Source organism: Colius striatus, chromosome 17 (assembly GCF_028858725.1).
Source record: "Colius striatus isolate bColStr4 chromosome 17, bColStr4.1.hap1, whole genome shotgun sequence".
In the NCBI taxonomy this organism is placed as follows: domain Eukaryota; kingdom Metazoa; phylum Chordata; class Aves; order Coliiformes; family Coliidae; genus Colius; species Colius striatus.
In genome coordinates, this window is record NC_084775.1 from 6,714,608 (window position 1) to 6,720,440 (window position 5,833).

Below are 5,833 nucleotides of genomic sequence, written 5' to 3' on the forward strand. Positions count from 1 at the left end.
TCCTCAGGCCAGAAGCCCAAAAGTTAAGCTCTTAAAAATGAGAGAAACTTGAGAAGGAGACATAACAGTCTGGAGACAACTTCACTGAGCTGTTGACAATATCATATTTTTCAAAAATAAATATCCCTCAGAGCACTGGGATGCCAGCATGTTGAGTTAATGCTGTGTGTCCCTGCGGGGCCACGTTCAGAGTCCATCAGCCACGATGGAGTAAGGACTGTGGTGCACAGAGCCAGAGCTGTCTCTTGAAAATCGCAGCATTGGAGAGAACGATCCTGAGGGGTGCTGAGCATCAGCAGATTTGCACTTCAGGAGCTGTTCAGTCCTTAAAAAAAATCTTTCCCCAAAATGGCTGGTCTAACAAAATGTAGCTAGGCTGTTGTCCCAGCAGAGAAGAACCATAAAGGGAAGACATGCCGCAATTTTCCTCTTGGCCAGAGGTACAGACATTTTATGGGCATTGGAACAGGGTGCTGAAGCACCAACTGACCTTTATAAACCTATGAAATTCCATCATTTTGCACCAACATTTCCAGCACGCACTGTTCCTTAGCAGGAAGAGGTGGGGAGTAGGGTCAGTAGTTACTTTTTGTCTCCAATTTGTGTTATGACAGAGCTTGGTTATACACAATGTGTATTTTGTCAAGTTAAATAAGAGTTGCCCTCTCATTGCTCCTTAGAATAAAAAGAGAATAGTGTAAGTGAAGAAGAATCATCTGACTTCTCCTGCTGGGCCTTGCAACTCCAACAGTTCATTTATTGTATAAAGGTAACTTCTATATATTACTGTTATATAAAATAAATAGCTGTTGCTCTGCAGCTCCCACATGATGATTCATGCTACCAGTTTTTTTTCTATTAATAGCCTACAGAGAGTGCTTAAATTTAGATTGAACTCTATCTCATTGCCTGTCATGCTGAACAGCATTTAGAGAAATAAAGCCTCAGTTTGTTTGGGCAGTGCCTTTTAGGGAGAATGGTCCAACTCTTCACATGAAATTACTGAAAATCCTTCTTTCATTCCTGACCTAAGTGCAAGTGGCAGGATTGAAATGATGTTGGGGACGTAGTTTGCGTTTCCCTGTCAGCACAAATCTTACCTTAACTTTAGCTTGTTTTCTCTAAGCCTAGAGAAAAGGACAGGGCACTCCTGTGCTGGAATTGAACAGTTTGTGAGAAGACTTCAGCCTTTGGCACAGCAGAGTGTCCATCATGAAGTTGTTAGCCATGGGGCTTTCCAGCAAAGTTTTGCATGTGTAACTTTAAGGGACACTCTTTTCAACAAATCGATCTCTCTTTATTGTTTTCCAATGTTGATTTTAAAATTGCTTAAAAATATTTCTTGTTGAACAATGTGAGAGAAATAATTGCACACATACTCACATGTGGATTTTACTTTAGATACCTATCTTTAATGTTGAAGGATTTGCTAGTGTTTCCAAAGGAGTTCAAGTAATCCTGCCTCCATCCCTTCTCTTAGACTGTCACAAGTGCCTCTCACTGCTTCTGAGGAGATTCAGGCAGTATTTGTGGGAATGGGATTATGTACAAGTGAGAACACATCATTTTAAGTGTCCTTTTTAACAACATTGCATGTGTGTGTTAATGCACATTTTGATGCTTCTTTGCAAAATATGCATCACTCAAATGTAATTTTGCACGTAGGTGATTCAGTCTGGTTAGAAACAAAAGTTTCACAACAGAGAAAAGCTGGTGCAGGGTAATCTCTTAAATATGGAAATAATGTCTCTATTTAAAACTAAACTTAATTCTTCCAGATTGAATTCTAGACAGTCCTTCCCACAGAAGCCTCAGTGCATAGGTATGATTTCCCTGCTCTCCTGCAGCTTACCAAGTGGCAGGCTCAGGTTGGGTATAGTCATTACAGGGGTCTAGTTTGTGTTTACAGTGTTGTGTTATACCAATGTGCCCAGGCAGATTGTTGCTCATGCAGTATCAGCCAAGAGAAGGGTGAGTTTCATGGTGGGCATGAAGTTTTTATTTACTTAGCACTTACCTTTCTGAAGGATTCATTTCAGGGTTTATTCTACAGTCTTTATAGAGTTTACTACCCAAGGTCAGTTGCTAGAAGTACAAATAGTCTTGTATCACTACTTTTCAGCTGCCCAAAATTCAGGAGTTTGGCTTGTTCAGTCAGGAGATAATGTACAGTATGCTGCTGCAACTCTACTCTTCAGGAATGAAGAAGCCTCTCTTGACTGTACACAGGAGAATCACAAAACTCAAGGAAGGATTTCTTCCCTGTTCAGGTGATGGAGCTCCGGAACAGGCTGCCCAGGTGGGTTGTTGAGAATTCTCTGGGGACATTCAAAACCCACCTGGATGAGTGGGTTCCCATGTGGTCCTGTTCTGGCAGGGGGGGTTTGATTAGGTGATCTTTCGAGGCCTCTTCCAACCCTTAAGGTTCTGTGAAAACTTAATTTATTTCCTTACCAAGTCCTGGACTTCCTTCAGCTCACAGCCTGATCCAGCAGCCAGCTCTAGGTGTGTGGCAGTACCTTCCCCATGGCTGCTAAGGCTGCTGGGAGCTGTTCTGTTTCCAGGGCACTTCAACCTGCTGCTTTGTATAGTCCCTTCTCAAAGTGGATCTGCCACTGCAGTCACAACTGCTGGTTTTTCCTTGGTGAGTGACTAAGGAGGGAAAGGCAGTTAGCACTCCTGTGCTGCCACCCTTCCCCATATTATTAAAAAAAACCCAAAACAACAGAACCCCCCCTAAAAAAAATCCCAAACCCAAGCTGATTGTGTTCCTTACTGTCAATTCACTGTTGTTTGGCCACTGGCAAGGGAGGGCATAAGTAGAGATATCTACAGGTAAGGACAATACGTGTTGAATATACCCAGAGTACAATCTGAAGAACAGAGCAGTTCTGTACTGAGCAGGGACAGCAGCGTAGAAATAACACAAAAGTTAATTTATTAATTCAAAAGCAAGGCAACAGCTCTGTTCAGATCTTACTGTAGTAATGAAAGCTCTCCATCCAACTGCTAACTAGGACATGGAACAGCAGTTGCTCATTACAAAGACACTTGTGCAGAAGTGAGAAATGAGCATGCAAAAGTAACAGAGGAACTGGCTCTGGGAGGTGTCAATACTGCTTTGAACATCTTGGAACACTGCAGAATTCCAGCTGCACAGAGCAGTAGGTGACAGTGGAGAACTGATGACTCCATCCAAACTGGAATGGCCAGTGAGGGAGGGAACTGGTGGTTTGGTGGTTTTGGTGGTGGTATCATAATGCTTTTATGGGGAAAAAGAAGTAATTTCTAAGAAACATTAGAAGCTTGTCAGGGTGCCATTATCAGCCAGCCCTGTGAGCACTCCCAGACGTTTGCTTTGGATCTTGTATGACTTGCTGATTGAAAAGAAAATCAACATCGTCTACATCAAATAAGCTTAAAACTGATCAGCTGCAGAAATCAGAGATGAGTTATAGCTGGGAAAACAAACATCCAGTGAAGCATTTTTGGGGACTTTCAACAATATGTGGGTCAACATCTGTAATTCAGGAAGCTTGTAAGATGATGTGTTGAGAATGGGACAGTTGGAAGAAACTAGCATGACAGCTGAATAAAGGGACTGCAGCAACTTTGGTTTTAATGTATTCAGGAACAGAATTGTATTTAGAAATTGCATCCCTGCTCCTTGAAAGTATTTTGATTCCTAGCTGTCATTGATTTCAGTAGGACAGAGTCATTTGAATGCCTTTGAGAGTCTGGGCCAAAGATGAGAGGCAACCTCTACAATATAGAAAGCACTCCCCAGGAAAGGAGCAATGCTGAACAGCCACAGCAGGTTGTGGCAGACAGCTAATTGCTACAGCACAACACATGCCCCTCGGTTCAAATACAGTTGCACAGTATAAAATTTCATGGAGTATCAACTAGGAGTGGGAAAACACTGCCTCTTGTACAGGGCAAAGCAAGACCATTGCGTGAGCAGTGCCCAGTGTTTGTCAGCACTTTTCAGAAAGCTCTAGCCCATCTCATGGAGGCAGACAGTGTTTCCGATTGCATCCCTACTGCAGCATGTTTTGGTGAGGAGTCTAAATTTGTCTGTCTGCTCTCAATTTTGCTTTGTCTTGTCTCGGCTAGTCAATAGATGCAATCCTCAGAATCACTGTTACTGTGTAACAGTGTCACAGTACTGTGTTACTGTGTATAGGTTACTCCAGCTTTTTCTTTAACTTCCCAACAAAAGTGACTTTTTTTCTTTTGCCAGCAGGATTCCTGTGGTGCTGGGAGCAGTGCTGTGGCCCCTCCACTCCTCTAACTCACAGCTGCCCAGCTGAGGCAGCCCTAGTGCCAGCTTGCCTTCTACCTGGGGTAAGAGGGGAGGGTGGCAGAGGTGCCAAATGCTGCTGCCAGTGCAAAAGTTTTAAAGCTTACATGCTTACAGGTTTTAAGGCTGGTGCTGAAGTGGCTGAGGCTGGTTCTGCTCCTTCTTTCCTGTCTTAATACACTGAAAGCATCATTCACACTCTTGCTGCCAGAGAGGGCTGGGTAAGCCAGTTCCCTGTGGGTCGAAGGACTGAGCATACATTGCTAGCAGGGCAGGTATGAGCTAAGCATTTCTGGGATTGGGAATCCTGAAATAAAACCTTCTGCTGCATGGCATAAGCCTCCAAGCTGTGTCAGTCCCCTGTGCAGAGGGCCCCAGTTTGGCTGTAATTGGTTTGTCATAGGCTGGGATCGGCCATGGAGTTGGTGGGAAGTGTGGAGTCACGCTGGTGCTTTTTCGTGTTTGTCATGTCCAACCAATAGGAACGTGCAGATAAACTACTTGCTAAGATGTAAAGCTGAAAAATAGGAAAATTAAAGAACACAAAAGATACCCACAAAGAGCAGTGGGTTCAAATTCTTCAGAGGTTCTCTCCCTCCCGCAAAATTGTTGCAAGATGAGTCACGGCTGTTCCCCAAGTCTGCTGGTGCGGGGAAGCAGGGGCCAGCTGGGGACACCACGGCCCCAGGGGACACGCACAGCCCCGGGGTCAGGGGCTGGGGACTCGTGTAGCCCCCGGGATATGCTGTGGGCAGGAGCTGTGTGTGTGCACACTGGTGGGACCCACGAGGACCTACGCGGTGGGAAATGTGCAACTTCTGTACAACGTTTAGTATCTTTAGTGAGACGCCTTACACACTTCCCGAGTAGCAATGCACAGGGTTTACTTTTCCCTTGACAAGGAGAGAGGAGAAGAAAGTGTGGTTTCTCTCTGCTTGTGGGGTCCCAGGTTATCTCCACGTAGCGCAGCCCTCAGCCACTTGCTATGGCCATAGGCTTCAACTCGCTGAGGCGGTTTCCAGCCTGGAAAGAAGCTTAAAACAATGTCCAGAGAAAGCCCTCCTTTCCTTTCCTTTCCCTTCCTTTCTTTCCTCCTTTCATTGTATGCAGATGAAGCGCGGTAAAAGCCCGTTTTTGCTGCTTGCAGGTCCCTCAACGCAAAAGCTCGACTTAAAGTAAGTGGCCACCTCTCCTGCTGCTGCTGCGCGACTCGCTGGTCCGGGCTGACCTTGCTGGTGCCGAGCTCCCCCCGCGCCGGTGCGCGGTTACCCCCGGCCGCCAGGTAGAGCTGCGGGGCGGCGGGCGCAGTGCTCCGGGCACCAGTTCCTCTCGCTCGGCCTGAGGCAAGCGGCTTCTCCCGCCGCGGCAGCCGGCGGGGCAGGGACAGGGGCCGGGGCCGCCGCCGTCCCCGCAGGGGCGCTCCCCCCCGCGCTGCCCTGCAGGGGGCGCCGGCGGCGGCGCGGCGTGCGCTGTGCGCGTCCCGCGGGAGCGGCGCGGCGCGGGGCGGGCGGGAGCAGCGCCCGCGGGACG